The sequence below is a fragment of the Pongo abelii genome, chromosome 19 (assembly GCF_028885655.2).
Source record: "Pongo abelii isolate AG06213 chromosome 19, NHGRI_mPonAbe1-v2.0_pri, whole genome shotgun sequence".
In the NCBI taxonomy this organism is placed as follows: Eukaryota; Metazoa; Chordata; class Mammalia; order Primates; family Hominidae; genus Pongo; species Pongo abelii.
The window spans coordinates 9,463,481-9,480,483 of record NC_072004.2 but is presented as its reverse complement, the minus strand read 5'-3'; the positions used below and the strand labels follow the sequence as shown (position 1 = coordinate 9,480,483).

Genomic DNA, 17,003 nt, shown 5'->3' with positions numbered 1-17,003 from the left:
AAAAATGATGGCCTTTTCCACTCTGCATTTCTATTCTTCTGTGAACTGTTTCATTAAGGTTTTCATTTAGTGTTAAAACTTTTTATTGGTAAATATGGTAAGCAATGAATAGGAAAAAATAGGATTGCTTTTAAATTAGAAGAATATTTGATTGTAATAGATTTTAAAGGCGCTATAGTGAAATTTCCTTGGATATTGTGTAAGGAAGATATTTTCCTTATTCTAGTTCTTATTTGTTCTGGACTAATACTCAATGGAGATTATTTATTCAGTTTGAACAAAAAATATTTTGAGTATCGATTTTGCAGTTGGCACAATGTTAGGCATTTATTGTCCCTTGAGTATTAGCTCCATGAGGTCAGGTATTTATGTCTCTCTTGTTCACTTACAAGTCACTAGATTAGTGCCTGATACGTAGAAGATATTCAGTATTTGTTAGTTGGATGGACGGATGGATGGAAGGATGGATGGGATACAGAAAAGAGTAGGACAGAGTATTGGACTGAAAGACGTTAACAGTTTAGTAAATATGGCTACAAATATTCCTACATAATCATGATCTCTTGAAGGACCAGTTTAACTCTGGGGTTGTTATTAAGTGCTGTGTTGAAAATTGAAAGGTAATGAAAAATTTCCTTTTCTCGAAGTTGTGTCAATTTCTCCAAGTCACACAGGTTTGGCAGTCTTTATTCTCTATATCCAGTCTATTCACCAACACTTGTGGAATTTCCCTTGAGCCACTATGTCAATTGTCCCTTTCTCTCTGTTCCTTCTTGTCACTTCCCTTGTCCAGACCCCTGTTACCTCCCACCTAAATTACCGCACTGGCCTTTTGGCCTGCCTCTCTGACTGCAGCCTCTCTTCCGTGTAATCCAGTCTGCGTATTGTTGCCAGACTTCGTCTCTAAAGAATTTCTGTCTAAGAATCTATTTCTAATTGAAATTTGAGCCTCTGTGCATCTTTATATTCACAGAAAGAAACTACCAATAAAAGTTCTGAAAAAGGAATTACCCTTTTATATCATAGGAGTGTTTTCAAATCTATAGGTAAGTCTAGTTACGAAGCTTTGCAGACTCAGCTCACTCACACCCCAGAAATATCTTCTCTCGTCCTAACTGCAAACCTCCCTGTGGTCTGTGAATGCTCAAACACTGATATTTTTTCCAGACAAAACAAACATTTTATATAGTCACTTTGACATCTTTTTGAAATGCTAAGAAAGGCTAAAGAAAGCTACTTCTTGGAATTCACTGCTATTTCAATTCTGTATTCAGTTGATAAGAACGCCCTTCCTATGAACTCTAACAAGCTTCAACTTCATTTGTCTGTAGAAAGACATGGATTGTCTGTGCACCCCCCCCCGATATTATCATAATTTAAATAATGTACATCATTTTCTTTGGGGGATGAAAATGAAATCATTTTATGTCTTTAGAAGTGATTGTGAAACTTTTTGGTTAAATCTTGATAAGACAAGATATCTAACGTATTTACTGATGTGGCATTTATTTGATGTTTCATTTATTTGAAAAGTTCCATCTTGAAATAATATGGATAGAAATCATTTATTAAAAAAAATTCAAGTCTGTTCTAAACTCAGAAGCATAGTATTTAGCATTTCCTTTCTTTAATTTCCTTTGCAGAGGAAAAATGCCTCTTACTTGTCATTCCAAAAGTGAGGCTGAGCTACAAGGTGTTTTACTGACCAAATTCCCTTTCAAGTAATTCTCTCCATCTGCTCGAACAGTATCAGTCTTTGCTGCTGAAGTCTTGAAGGCAGGTAGCAGTTGATTAAGTTTTGCTTTGCTTGGTTTTTAAAAAACATTTCAAGATAAAAATGTTAAATGCTTCTCTCATTTTGTTTTTAAGCAAGAGAGCTTAAAAACCTCAATGGTTTTCCTAGTTCTGGTTCATAAACATTTACTGAATGCTTATGCTCTGGCATATTCCGAGGCTCTGTTTTTTGGTCCTGGGGATATAAACATAACTGTCATGTGGCCTCTTCCCTCACAGAGCTCATAATTTAGGAAGGGAGACAGATGAGTAAATAACTAACTACAATCCCGCTTGATAAATGCCACGTTAGAGGCTGTGAACGCAGCACCATGGGAATACCAGCGAGTGATTGATTCAAGGGAAGGGGGATGGGGCTAGGGATCAGGAAAGCCTAAGCAGCAGAATTGACATTTGAGTTGAACCTTAGGGGAATGAATAGAATTTTGCCAGATGGACAAAGGGGGTGGGGGTGGGGACACTCCAGACTCATGCAAAAACATGAGAGTGTGAAAGTTTGTGCCTTTGTCTGAGCGGTGGGGAGCAGTCTGGAGGGCTGAAGAAGTAGGGTGTGGAAGGGGGGATGTTGAGGAGATGATGTCGTAGAGAGATCGTTGCCATATTGTAGCTTCTGGGGAGTCAGGGAAGTTTTTGAATAGGGAAGTGATAGGGTGAGATCTCTGTTTTCAGAACAACAATTCTTGCAGCAGAGCGTAGGATGATTTGAACGAGGGTGACTGGGGACAAGGAGACAAATCAGAAGGCTGTAACCATGTTGTACATGAGAGGTGATGGGTGTCTGAGCCAAGGCAGTACCAGTGGGGAGGGCAATCAGGGCTTGGATGTGAGAACCATCTCTGAGGGAGGCCTTGTTTGTTGATGAGATGTGGTTAGAAGGGAGACCAAAAAAAAAAAAAAAAAAAAGGCTTGGATGACTTGGGAATACAGTGATGCTGCTCACCAAAATAGAGAGCGTACGAGAAGAAACAGCTTATGGGGTGAGAGTCATGAATTTGATTTTGGATATGTTGAGTTTGGGGAGGAATACCCAGTTGGAGATTTTTAAATGAGAAGTCACAAATGCAGATAAAGAACCTGTAGGGAGATATTACGGGTAGAGACAAATTTGTAAGTCTCTTTAGCACCGTGATTTTCAGTCAGGGTAAGGGGTGGGAGGACGTGCTTTGCCTGAATGTTTTTATATGTGGGGTTTCTTTTTAACTATTTGTGTGCTACTCCCCCCAACCCCTCCAGATTCTGGTATTGTCCTACTAGGGAGGAGAGCACGTCCCTCCCCACCCCTAGTTCAGAATTCACCACCATAATGACTCAAGGGAATGTGTCTGATTTCATTTGTGCTGAGCATAGAATGTCTTTAAGCATTGCTAGCATCTATTCTCTTTTTTTTTTTTTTTGAGATGGAGTCTCGCTTTGCCGCCCAGGCTGGAGTGCAGTGGCATGATCTCAGCTCACTGTAACCTCTGCCTCCCGGGTTCAGGCAATTCTCCTGCCTCAGCCTCCCGAGTAGCTGGGATTACAGGCGCCCACCACTACGCCCAGCTAATTTTTTGTATTTTTAGTAGAGACAGGGCTTCACCACGTTGGCCGGGCTGGTCTTGAACTCCTAACCTCGTGATCTGCCTGCCTCGGCCTCCCAAAGTGCTGGGATTACAGGCATGAGCCACCACGCCTGGCCGCTAGCATCTGTTCTTACAGCAAGCCCCCAGCACAGATAGACTTGCCCAGAGAAACACAATACAGTGAGAGGAGCAGATCTAAGTCGAATTCCCAAGGAACTCACATTGCAGGGGCAGATGGGGGAAGAGGTACCTGCAAATTGTAGGGAAGGAGCTGTCAGTGGGAGAGAGTGGTGTGGAGGAAGCCAAGAGAGAGGATTCATGGAAAGGAGAATCATAAGCTTAGCTGTGACACATGAGGCCTGGAAGAGGAGTCTGGTAAGACCTGGAAAGAGTGATTGGCAGTGAGGAGGCTGTGAATGAGAAGATTTTGGTCGTGCAGGGGCAGAAGTTGGCTTGAGGAGTGAACGGGGGTCAGAAAGTGGAGTTGGTGAGCATAGGTTATTTTTCATGGAAGTTTGGCTGCGAATAGGAGAGAAAGTTGTTGCTTGAGGATTTATAGGATGGAGAAGAACTAGCAGAAAGTTAAAATTATGAGATCCTGGGACAATAGGAGGATAAAAGTTATTAGAACAAATGGAGGGTCACAGTAGCTACCTACCTCGGAATTAATTCTAAATCTAGCCCCCCCAAATTTTGCCCACTCTCCACTCTTACGTCACGCATGTTCATGTGGTACACATTCCCGGTCCTGGAGACTCATTCATGTTTTTTGCCTTTTCTTGGAATGCCTTACCATCTCTTCCTTTCTTCCCTAAACCTCACGCATTCTTCAAGGCTGCCTTAAGTCTCCTCGCCTTTTTTTTTTTTTTAATAATAGGGGTCTTGCTTTGTTGTCCAGGCTGGTCTTGAACTCTTGGGCTCAAACAGTCCTCCTGCCTTGGCCTTGGCCTTCCAAAGTTCTGGGATTATAGGCGTGAACTATTGTGCTCAACCTCCTTACCTTTATGAAACCTCTCAAGTGGTAGAAAGAAATGCCTTGGGTTAAGAATCACAAGATATGGGCTGAACCCTTAGCTCTGCCACTAGGTGGGTGGCCCTGAGGAAGCCGCTGGATGTCTCTTTGCCTTAGTTTTCTTGTCAGTAATACCTGTGCTGACTTAAACACAGGGCTGTGTGCGATTCACATGAGATAATGTTTGTGAAATGCCTTTGAAATCACAAAACATATTATAGCACCAATGTGTGATACTGTAATTTCCTGACAACTCTCCTGAGTGATTTCATTCATTTATTTCTGGGTTTTGCTGAAAAAATAATTAATTCCATGTTTTTCCTTCAGTGTCCATTATGCCAGCCATAATGTGATAAAGGATGGAGTGATAAACAAGACCTAGTCCCTGCCCTTGTGGAGCTTATAGTCTAGTGTGGGAGACAGAAAACAAATGCATAATGGCTGGTGTCTTCAGTGCTATAAAGAAAAATTAAGCAAGATAAGGAGGAGTGGGGTGAAGGAGTGACAGAGACAGATGTTATTTTAGATGGAGGAGTCAGGGAAACCTCTCTGAGGAGTCAGCATTTGAGAGGAGATTGAAAAAATCTAATTCACAATTTGCAACAATAGGAAATCATCTTTTGCAGGATTAAAAAGAATATCTGCTTCCTCCCACCAAGATGAGTCTTCCCCACTTACTCCCCAATGTCACTATTAACAAGGGTATCATACCCTCAAGTGTTGGGCCAGAAAGAAGGTTGAAAACCATTGGCCCATTTAGTTTGCTTGTTTTATGGGTGAGAAAACCAGAGTTGAAGAGGTTTTTGGAATTGCCCAGGAGGGATACAAAGCTAGATGCTCTCTTATTTTAACTAGTGTGCTTCATTTTGGTTAGTTTCTCATTTCAATTTGATTATAAACTCCTTGAAAGCAAGAATTATGTTTTCATATTATTTTTCATATCTTCCTAGTACCTAGAACAGTAATAGGCACCACCCCAAATGTTAAATTGAACATAAAACCAAATGAAAAGAGAATCAGGTGTACATCCAGGGATACCTGTGATCTCATGATCTTACCTGCTTTTCTGAGTGAAGGTCAGTGAGTGAAACTGCTGGATTTCCTCATAGGTTTGGGGCATCAGCAAAGTAGAAACACCAAACAAACCAGAGAGAAGTGGAGTTACATAGTTCAGCCTTTGGAATCAGATAACCCTGGGAAATCCTTTCTATATATGTCTGTGGTGATGTATGTTTGATATGAGTATTAAATTGTGCCCATATTGTCACTTTTATTTTCTAACAGGTATATATATATATACGTATATATACGTATATATGTGTGTATATGTATGTGTATATATACGTATATATACGTATATATGTGTGTATATGTATGTGTATATATACGTATATATACGTATATATGTGTGTATATGTATGTGTATATATACGTATATATGTGTGTATATGTATGTGTATATATACGTATATATGTATGTGTATATATACGTATATATACGTATATATACGTATGTATGTATATATGTATGTGTATATACGTATGTATGTATATATGTATGTATATATACACGTATATATACGTATGTATGTATATATGTATGTATACACGTATATATACACGTATATATACGTATGTATGTATATATGTATGTATACACGTATATATACACGTATATATACGTATGTATGTATATATGTATGTATATATACGTATATATACGTATGTATGTATATATGTATGTATATATACACGTATATATACGTATGTATGTATATATGTATGTATATATACACGTATATATACGTATGTATGTATATATGTATGTATATATACACGTATATATACGTATGTATGTATATATGTATGTATACATACACGTATATATACGTGTATGTATACATACACGTATATATACGTGTATGTATACATACACGTATATATACGTATGTATGTATACATACACGTATATATACGTATGTATGTATACATACACGTATATATACGTGTATGTATGTATACATACACGTATATATACGTATGTATGTATACATACACGTATATATACGTATGTATGTATACATACACGTATATATACGTATGTATGTATACATACACGTATATATACGTATGTATGTATACATACACGTATATATACGTATGTATATATGTATGTATGTATACACGTATATATATGTATGTATATATGTATGTATGTATATATACACGTATATATAGGTATGTATATATACGTATATATATACGACTGTGGTTCTAATGTGTCATTTTTGAGATTGTGAAAAAAATATTTTTCCCCTTTAATAACAGCTTTTTAAAAGTACGCACTAGGGCTCACAAGAGCTACCAGTGACTGGTTCCAACATTAAATTCAGAGGAGCAATAACACCTCAGGGGCAATATACTCATTTGGATGGTCATAGCTGGTTACTAATGCACTTTCAAAGTATCTTTACATACCTCTGACCCACGTGCATTTGCAGTAAATCATGGACAAATCCTGTGTAATTCCTGATTTGAAAAGCGACTCTTGCAAGATGATATGAGTTGGGATAGGCTTTGATTGTGAATTTTCTTCTTTCCTTCCCTTTCCTATTGCATGCTTCCCCCTTCTTCGAAGGTATGTGAAATTGAATAATTATCATACAGAAGAAATCCAAAATCTTGACATCTTGGATATTTGGTGCCGATGGCATGAAGTAAGGCTTCCAGCTGGGCACAGCGGCTCATGCCTGTAATCCCAGCATTTTGGGAGGCCAAGGTGGGAGGCTTGTTTAAGCCCTGGAGTTCAAGACTAACTTGGGCAACATGGCGAGACCTCATCTCTACAAATAATAAAAATAATTAGCCAGGTGCAGAGGCACGCACTTGTAGTCCCAGCTACTCAGGAGGCTGAGGTGGGAGGATCCCTTGAGCTCTGGTGGTCAAGGGTGTGGTGAGTGATGATTGTACCACTGCACTCCCGCCTAGGCAACAGAGTGAGACCCTGTTTCAAATAAATGAATGGATGAATGAATGAATGAGAGAGAGAGAGAAAGACTTCAAAGAAACACACCTGTCCTTTTAGTAAAGTGGAAGAAAGTCATACTTCTGTTTGGCATGCTAATTAGTACACTTGAGACCAACTCTGTGCTTAAAATCTTAGTCTAAGGAATCAAAAATTTTCTTCCAGTTTTGCCTGGGTTTGTCTCTTGATACATATAATATTCTTCCAAAGGCTTTAAAGTTCTACACTAAAAGTGAAATTAATATAGCTTTTGTGATATACAGATTTATTTAAATTTTTTAGTGCCTTCTGTGTAAAAAATGCAATAATTAGTATTATGATACTAGTTAACATCTTCCAAGTATGACATCAGACAGTTTGCACACATTTTACCCATTGTTTCATCCCACCAGAATGCAAACAGCACTGATAACAAGAATCTATGCTTTGTATGGGTGGAGATTTTGGTCTGTTTGTCTGTATTCTATTTTTTCTTTATGCCCATTAATGAGAGCAATGCCAACTATATAATAACTACTAAGTAAATGTTTTTGGAATGAAAAATTATTGAATCCTCCAGTAACTTTCTGTTCATATATTGCCAGTAGGTGATATGCTGTTAGCTGTTCACTCCATATTGTGGGACAGCGAAGGGTGATTTTCAGTTTCTGCCTTGTGTCTAGTGGATATGCGCCTTATCTATATAAAAAGTTAAATAATAGGGTAGCAATTGTTTCTGGATGATATAGGAGGTGTGAACAAGGCTAGAAGAATTATAAATAATGGAGATATGAGTGAATATATATAAATCACCTGGAGCCATGCCTGCACAGGGCAAATGCTTACTGCATGTTAACTATTATTGTTATTGCTACTGTAACATCATTGTCATCATTTTGTTTTTTGTTTGTTTTTGTTTTGTTTTGTTTTTGAGACAGAGCCTCACTTTGTTGCCCAGGTTGGAGTGCAGTGGTGCGATCTCAGCTCACTGCAATATCCGCCTCCTGAGTTCAAGCAATTGAGTAGCTAGGATTACAGGCACCCGCCACCATGCCTAGCTAATTTTTGTGTTTTAGTAGAGGCGGGGTTTTACCATGTTGGCCTGGCTGGTCTCGAACTCCTGACCTCAGGTGATCCACCTGCGTTGGCCTCCCAAAGTGCTGGGATTATAGGTATGAGCCACCGCACCCAGCCTATCATTTTGTTTTAATTGACATATAATAATTATACATATTTATGGGGTACATAGTGATGTTTTCATACATGTAATATATAATGAGCCAGTCAGGATAATTAGCATATTCATAATCTCAAACATTTTTCATTTCTTTGTGTTGGGAACATTCTATATCGTCCTTCTAGTTACTTGAGGCTATTATTGTTAACTGTAGTCATCCTACAGTGGTGAATAGAACACTCAAACTGATTGCTCCTGTCCAACTATAATTTTGTGTCCCTTAACAAATCTCTTGCTCTCACCCTTCTCCCTGCTCTCCCCAGTTTCTGGTGTGCTCTGTTCTACTTTTTACTTCTATGAGATCAACTTTTTTTTTTTTAACTTCTGCATATGAGTAAGAACATGCAGTGTTTAGCTTTCTGTTCCTGGCTTATTTTACTTAACATAATGTCCTCCAGCTCCATCCATGTCGCTGTGAATGACAGGATTTCGTTCTTTTTTATGGCTAAATTGTATTCCATTGTGTATATATACCACACTTTATCCATTCATCTGTTGTTGGATAGGTTGATTCCATATTTTGCCTACTGTGAATAGTGCTGCAGTAAACATGTGGGTGTGGATATCTCTTCAAAATACTGATTTTCTTTCCTTTGGATAAGTGCCCAGTAGGGGGATTGCTGGATCATATGGTAGTTCTAGTTATAGTTTCTTTGGGGAACTGCCATACTGTTCTCCATAGTGGCTGTACTAGTTTACATTTCCACCATCTGTGTATAAGAGTTCCTGTTTCACAACATCCTCACAAGCATTTATTTTATGTTTTTGATGATAGCTATTCTAAGTGGAATGAGATGAACCTCATTGTGATTTTGATTTGCAGTTCCCTGACGATTAGTAATGCTGAGCAATTTGTATATATTTGTTGGTGCATTTGTATGTCATTTTTTGAGAAATGTCTGTTCAGATCATTTGTTCGTCTTTCTTTCACATATTTTGTGTATCTTTTTTTTTTTTTTTTGAAATAGAGTCTCACTATGTTGTCCAGGCTTCAGTAATTCTCCCACCTCAGCCTGAGTAGCTGGGACTATAGGTGCATGCCACCATGCCTAGCTCATTTGCCCATTTTTCCATCCAATTATGATTTTTGCCATGGAGATATTTTGAGTTCCTTACATATTTTGCATATTAATCCTCTGTTGGATAAACAGTTTGCAAATATTTTCTCCTATAGATTGTCTTTTCACTCTGTTGATTGTTTCCTTTGCTGTGCAGAAGCTTTTTAGTTTGATATGATCTCATTTGTTTCTTTTTGCTTTTGTTGCCTGTGCTTGTGAGGTCTTACTCATAAAATCTTTTCCCAGATCAACATCCTGAAGTGTTTTCCTTGTTTTTGCCTGGTACTTTTATGGTTTTGGGTTTTACGTTTAGGTCTTTGAATCATTTTGAGTTGATTTTTTGCATAGGGTGATAGATGGGTGTCCAGGTTCATTCTTATGCATGTGCATATTCAGTTTCCCAGCACCATTTATTGAAGAGACTGTCTTCCCCCAGTGAATATTCTTGGCACCTCTGTCAAAAATCAGTAGGCTTGGCAGGGTTCACACTTGTGATCCCAGCATTTTGGGAGGCTGAGGCGGGCAGATTGGAGTTTGAGGCCAGCCTGGGCAACATGGTGAAACCCCGTCTCTACAAAAGTTATCTGAGTGTGGTGGCGTGTGCCTGTAATCCCAACTACTCAGGAGGCTGAGGTGGGAGGCTCAGGTTGCATTGACTCAAGATTGCACCACTGCACTCCAGCTGGGTTATAGAGTGAGACTCTGCCTCGAAAAAAAAAATCAGTTGGCTCTAGATACATGGATTAATTTCTGGGTTCTCTATTCTGTTCCATTGGTCTGTGTATTTGTTTTTATGTCAGTATGTATCATAAAAACAGCATTGTAGTACATTACTACAGCTTTGTGGTATATTTTGAAGTCTGGTAGTGTGATGCCTCCAGCTTTGTTCTTTTTGCTTAGGATCGCTTTGGCTCTTCAGGGTCTTTGGTGGTTCCATGCAGATTTTCAAGATTTTTTCTATTGCTGTGAAGAATGTTATTGGCATTTTGATAGAGATTGCATTGAATCTGTAGATTGCTTTGGGTAGTATAGTCATTTTAACAATATTAATTCTTCCAATCCATGAGCATGAAATAACTTTGCCTTTGTCTGTATCCTCTTCAATTTCTTTCATCAGTGTTTTGTAGTTTTTCTTCTAGAGATCTTTCACCTCCTTGGTTAAATTGATTCCTAGGTAATTTTGTGGGGGATTGCTATTGTAAATGATATTGTCTTCTTGATTTCTTTTTCAACTAGTTCATTATTTATAGAAACACCACTTACTGATTTTTCGTGTGTTGATTTTGTATCCTGCAACTTTACTGAATTTGTTTATCAGTTTTAAGAGGTTTTTTTTTTTTTTTTTGGTAGTCTTTAGGCTTTTCTCTCTATAAGATCATGTTTTCTGCAAACAGAAACAATTTGACTTTCTCCTTTCCAATTTGAATGCCATTTATTACTTTCTCTTGTCCGATTACCATGGCTAAGACTTCCAGTACTGTGTTGAGTAAGAGTGATGAGAGCGGGCATCCTTGTCTTCTAGTTCTCAGAGGCAAAGCTTTCACCTTTTCTGTGTGATGTTAGCTGTGGGTTTGTCATACATGGCCTTTATTGTGTTGAGGTACTTTCCTTCTATACCTAGTTTACTGAGAGTTTTTAATTGAGATGTTGAATTTTATCAATTTTTTTTCTGCATCTATTGAGATTATCATGTGGGTTTTGTCCTTTATAGTTGATGTGATGTATCACATTTATTGATTTGTGTATGTTGAACCATCCCTGCATTCCTGGGATAAATTCCACTTGAACATGGTATATTATCTTTTTGATGTATTGTTGGATTTGATTTGCTAGTATTGAGGATTTTTGTGTGTATATTTATCAGGCATATTGGCCTGAACTTTTCTTTTTCTGTTGTATTCTTGTCTGCTTTTGATATCAGGGTTATTCTGGCCTCTTAGCATGAGTTAGGTAGAATACCCTCCACTTCAATTTTTTGGAATAGTTTGAGAAGAATTGGTATGCATTTTTCTTTAAAGGTTTGGTAGAATTCAGTATGAAAGCTGTTCAGTCCTGGAGTTTTCTTTGTTGACAGATTTTATATTATTGATTCAATCTCATTACTTGTTATTGGTCTGTTCAGGTTTTAAAAAAATTTCTTCTTGGTTCAATCTTGGTAGGTTGTATGTGTCCAGGAATTTATCCATTTCCTCTAGGTTTTTGAATTTATTGGTGTAGAGTTCATAGTATCCTGTAATGATTCTTTGTATTTCTCTGGCATCCATTGTGATGTCACCTTTTTCTTGCCAGATTTTATTTGTTTGAGTCATCTCTCTTTTTTTCTTAGTCTAGCTAATGATTTCTCAATTTTATCTTTACATAAAACCAACTTTTATTTTGTTGATTTTTTAAATACTTTTTTTATTTCAATTTCATTTATTTCTCCTCTGATCTTTATTCTTTCTTTCCTTTACTAATTTTGGGTTTGGTTTATTCTTGCTTTCCTAGTTTCCTTGAGATACATTGTTAGGGTATTTGAAATCTTTCTAGTTTTTTATTGTAGGCATTTATTGTTATACACTTGCCTCATGGTACTACTTTTGCTGTGTCCCATAGGTTTTGGTATGTTGTGCCTCTATTTTCATTTACTTCAAGGAATTTTAAAATTCCATTCTTAATTTTGTCCTTCACTCACTGGCTGTTCAAGAGCACGTTGATTAATTTCCATGTATTTGTATCATTTTGCATGTTCCTCATGTTATTGATATTTTCCACTGTGGTTAAATAGGATACTTGGTATGATTTCAATTTCTAAAAAAATTTTTCAGACTTGTTTTATGTCCTAACATATGGTCAGTCCATGTTCTATGTGCTGTTGACAAGAATGTATACTCTGTAGCTGTTGGGTGAAATGTTCTGTAAATTGTTAGGACTGTTTGTTCTGTGGTATAGTTTAAATATGATTTTTCTTTGTTGATTTTCTGTCTGAATGATCTGTCCAATGCTGAGAGTGAGATGTTAGAATCCCCAGCTATTACTCTATTTGAGTCCATCTCTCCCTTTAGAGCTAATAACGTTTGCTTTATATATCTGAGTGCTCTAGTATTGAATGTGTGTATATTTACAGTTGTTACATTCTCTTGTTGAATTGATCCCTTTATTATTATGTAATGTCCTTCTTTGTCTAATTTCACAACTTTTGACTTGAAGTCTGTTTTGTCTGATATAAGTACAGCTACTCCTGCTTGCTTTTGGTTTTTGTTTGCATAGAATATCTTTTTCCATACCTTTGCTTTCAGTCTATGTGTGCCTGTAGGTCAGGTGAGTTTCTTCTAGGCAGCTTATAGTTGAGTCTAGTCTTTTTTTTTTTTTTTTTTTTTTTAAATCTACTTATCCAGTCTATGTCTTTTAATGAGATATTTAATTCACTTACATTCAAGGTTATTATTAATAGATGAGGGCTTATCTTGTCATTTTATTGATTGTTTTCTGGCTGTTTTGTATATCCTTTGTTCCTTACTTCCTCTTATTGTTTATTTTTGTGGTTAGGTAGTGTTCTGAAGTGATAAGGCTTGATTTCTTTCTTTCTCTTTTTCCTTTGTATATTAGATCTACCAGTGAGTTTTATAGTGTCACATGTTTTTATATGTTTTTATAATGGCTGTTATGATCTTTTCACTTCCAGATGCAATACTCCCTTGAGCACTTCTTGTAAGACTGGTCTAGTGGTGATGGATTACCTTCGTTTTTGCTTGTCTGTGAAAGATTTTATTTCTCTTTCATTTCTGGAGGATATCTTTGCTGCATGTAATATTCTTGGTTGGCAGATTTTTTTTTTCTTTTAGTACTTTGAACATAAAATCCAATTCTCTCTTGGTTGGTAAGATTTCTGCTGAGAAATCTGCTATTAGTCTAATGGGAATTCCCTCATAGGTGATTTGATGCTTTTCTCTTGCTGGTTTCTTTTTGTTGTTGTTGTTTGTTTGTTTTTGAGATGGAATCTTGCTCTGTTGCCCAGGCTGGAGTGCAGTGGCATGGTCTCTGCTCACTGCAACCTCTGCCTCCCGGGTTCAAGTGATTCTCCTGCCTCAGCCTCCTGAGTAGCTGGGATTACAGGCACCTGCCACCATGCCCAGCTAATTTTTTTGTATTTTTAGTAGAGACAGAGTTACACCATGTTGGCCAGGCTGGTCTTGAACTCCTGACATCGTGATCCGCCCGCCTCGGCCTCCCAAAGTACTGGGATAACAGGCATGAGCCACCACACCCAGTCCTTCTCTTGCTGTTTTTAGAATTCTTTGTCTTTGACTTTTGATAATTTGACTCTAATGTGCCTAAGAGGGGTCCTGTTTGAATGGAATCTATTTGGGATTCTTTTAGCTTCCTGGATCTGGAAGCTCCCAAGACTTGGGAAGTTTTCAGCTACTATTTCATTCAATGTTTTCTGTACATTTCCCCTTCTTTTCTCTTTCTGGAACACCTACAGTGTGAACATTTTTTCACTTAATAGTGTCCCAAGAATTCTGTAGGCTTTCTTCATTCCATTTGACTTTTTTCCCCCATCTTTCTGTGTTATTTCACAAGATCTGTCTTCAAGTTCAAAAATTCGGCCACACATGGTGGCTAACGCCTGTAATCCTGGCACTTTGGGAGGCCAAGGTGGGCAGATCACTTGAGGTTAGGAGTTCGATACCAACCTGGCTAACATGGTGAAACCCCATCTCTACCAAAAAATACAAAAATTAGCTGGATGTGATGGCACGCCCCTGTGGTCCCAGCTACTCAGGAGGGCTGAGGAGGGGAGAATCACTTGAACCCAGGAGGTGGAGGTTGCAGTGAGCTGAGACAATGCCACTGCACTCCAGCCTGGGTGACAGAGTGAGAATGTGTCTCCAAAAAATTAAATAAATAAATAAAATTCTGCTTGGTCTAGTCTTTTGGTAAAGCTCTAGCTTGTATTTATTTATTTATTCATTGAATTCTTCCACTCTAGGATACCTGTTTTGTTCTTTTTTATGGTATTTATCTTCTTGTTGAATTTCTTGTTCACGTCATGAATTGTTTTCCTGATTTCATCAAATTGTCTAGCTCTATTATCTTGTATCTCACTGTAAGATTACTACTTTGAATTCTTTTTCTGTCATTTTGTATATTTCTCTATCATTGGGGTCTATTACGCAGGAATTATTGTATTCCTTTGGAGGTGTCTTGTTTTCTTGCTTTTTCATGTTCGATGTATCCCTATGTTGATGTCTTTGCATCTGGTGGAATAGTTGCCTCTTCCAATTTTATGCAGTAGGTTTTGCAGGGAAAGAAATATTTGTATGAATGGATCTTGGGGTGTTGGTTCAGTGGGATGCATTGGCTTTGGTTCCAGGTGGGCATAGTAGTGTAGTTTTTGTGTAGTTTTTTCAACTGTAATCCATGCTAGTGACGTTTGTGAGTGTCTCAGTGGCCTCAGCTGAGAGGCTTTGTGGTGGTGGTGGCATGACTTTGCCAGGGGTGTGTTCACTGGGCTATTTGTCAGATCAGCGATGCATGCGTTCACATGGTGGGTTGTCCAACTTGGGGTCTCACTTGCTGGGGTTGGGGTTGGTGCCCTTACTCTGGCTGAGGGCACAGTTGCTTGGTTGCTTGGCCAGTCTGGGAGTATGCCTGCCAGAGGTGGCCTGTTGGGCTGTTTCTCAGGTTCGGGACATGGGCACACTGCTGCTCAGCTCTCCTGTGGGGAATACCTGCTGGGGACAGCCTACAGGGCTATTTCTCAGGCATGAGAGGTGGGCATAAGGCTGCTTGATGGCCCTGGGGGCATGTCTGCCAGGGGTGGCCTGAGGAGTTGCTTCTCAGACCCAGGACGTGAACACAAGGCTGCTCGGCTGGCCTAGAGGAGTTGCTGCTAGGGGTGACCCATGGGCTGTTTTTCAGGCCTGAGATGTGGACACATGGCTACTTGGCTGGCCTGGGGGTATATCTGCCAGGGGCAACCTGCAGGGTTGTTTCTCAGGCCCTGAGTGAGGTGTGGGGCCTTTGGGCAGGCTGGGGGCATGTCTGTAGGGGGCTGCACTGCCCGACTGTTTCACAGATCCGGGATGCAGGAGCGTAGTCACTCTGCTAGCCTGTCAGTTGCTTAGGGCCTTCTGCTTGTAGGAGGATATGCAGCAGTTTGGTTGGCTCAAGAGTGGGTTTGCCCAGGGTGGGACTGTTTCTGTGGCTGAAAGTGCAGAGGGTGGTTTCCCTTCAGTGCAGGACCAGAGTCACAGCCATTCCTGAGCCCTGGGGTGTGGAGTTCAGCCACCTGTGTAGGTTTGGTGGCATGAAGATGGAGTCCCAGTGCTGGAAAGGTGCAGTGGCTACTGGCCCCAAGAGGAAGGCACACTCCAGAGGGAGCTGTGGTCTGAAGATGGCGCCATGCTGTAGTAACTTGGCTCGTGGAGTGGGTGGGGAGTGGGGAATGCTCCTAATCTAGGGCAGTGCAGCTGTACGAATTCCCAGCAGCTCTCCAAACTGAGCTCAGAACTTGCAAGGACTGGGGGATCCTCCTGTGGTAAGGACTGTAGGTGTTTGCAGTGGCAGTGGGGGCAGGTGGGAATCTCCCGCTTACCTTTTCCTCACAGGGAGAAGGCCTTCATATGTCCAGGCCTCCCCAATCCTGGTGGAAGAGATGGGGCCACAGAGGTGCTGCCCTCCTAGACTTTCAATCACCACAGGGGCCTCTCTACTTCCCCACTGCAGTCCAGCGTTTTCCCACACTGAAGTCAAATCTTAGCTGTTTATTCACTGCGTTAGTCCTTTCATAAGAAAAGGGGGGGGGGGGGGCAGGCGGGTGAGCACCAGGTGACTCTAATCAGTCATCTTGCTGATGTCCCACCCACCATTTATTCTATGATTTTTCATGAATCTGTTGAGAGCTCTAAAGATGAGTCTAATGTTCATCTCTTTGTTGAATTGGTCAGAAGGTCGTGTCCTGGACAAGATGATCTTCTCAGCTTGGACAGAATGTAGACAGGTGGGGAGAGGAGAGGAGCTACTTGAGAGGAGGAGAATCCTGAAAACATGGGGACTGAGGTGGAAATCATGTGTTTCCTGTTCCTTAGACAGCGAGACCAACTGGTCTCGTGCAGAAAGGGCACATGGATTATTAGAGGGAGTAAGGTTAAGATTGACAAATCAGAATGTGTTTATTCTGTTATGAATGCTACATTATAGTCACAAAATTGGTATTGAAACCCTGCATGTGTTTCTGTCTGTGAGCAACCAAATACTCCCTTTTTTTTTTTTTTTTTTTTTGGAAACAGAGTCTTGCTCTGCTATCCAGGCTGGAGTGCAGTGGCGCCATCTTGGCTCACTGCAACCTCTGCCT

General features: G+C 39.5%; 1 protein-coding gene across 2 annotated transcripts in view; it reads left to right on the top strand.

Moving 5' to 3' along the window:
- Window positions 1-17,003, top strand: part of STX8 (syntaxin 8) — a 326,746-nt gene that overhangs the window by 54,212 nt on the left and 255,531 nt on the right. The gene's annotated exons all lie outside the window — the stretch shown is intronic.